The sequence below is a fragment of the Prunus avium genome, unplaced genomic scaffold, assembly GCF_965620075.1.
Source record: "Prunus avium unplaced genomic scaffold, drPruAviu1.hap1.1 HAP1_SCAFFOLD_17, whole genome shotgun sequence".
Classification (NCBI taxonomy): domain Eukaryota; kingdom Viridiplantae; phylum Streptophyta; class Magnoliopsida; order Rosales; family Rosaceae; genus Prunus; species Prunus avium.
Genome location: NW_028276877.1, coordinates 335,001 through 335,341, shown reverse-complemented (window position 1 = coordinate 335,341; position 341 = coordinate 335,001).

Below are 341 nucleotides of genomic sequence, written 5' to 3'. Positions count from 1 at the left end.
TTTTTAGAAACTCAATCCAATACCGGGGACGTTGAAAGTGACGCTCTTATGAGTTGCAAACCCACAAGATTTTAAAAACTTTTTGAAAATGTTTCTTCTAAATGACACATTTTGATCCTTGGCAAGTGCTCAATCCGTAACTATCCAATCACCGCCACACCACACCGGTCGGGAGTGTGTGAATGGTGTGCTTCCCGGGGTTGGCATAGATAATCTTTCGCATCGACAATCTTTTGCATGCGAGGGAATGTCTATGCCAACCCCGGGAAGCACACCATTCACCCACTAGTTGTGGGCGACGATGGGTTGGCTTCAAATGAATTTTTGCTTGGGGTTGTCCT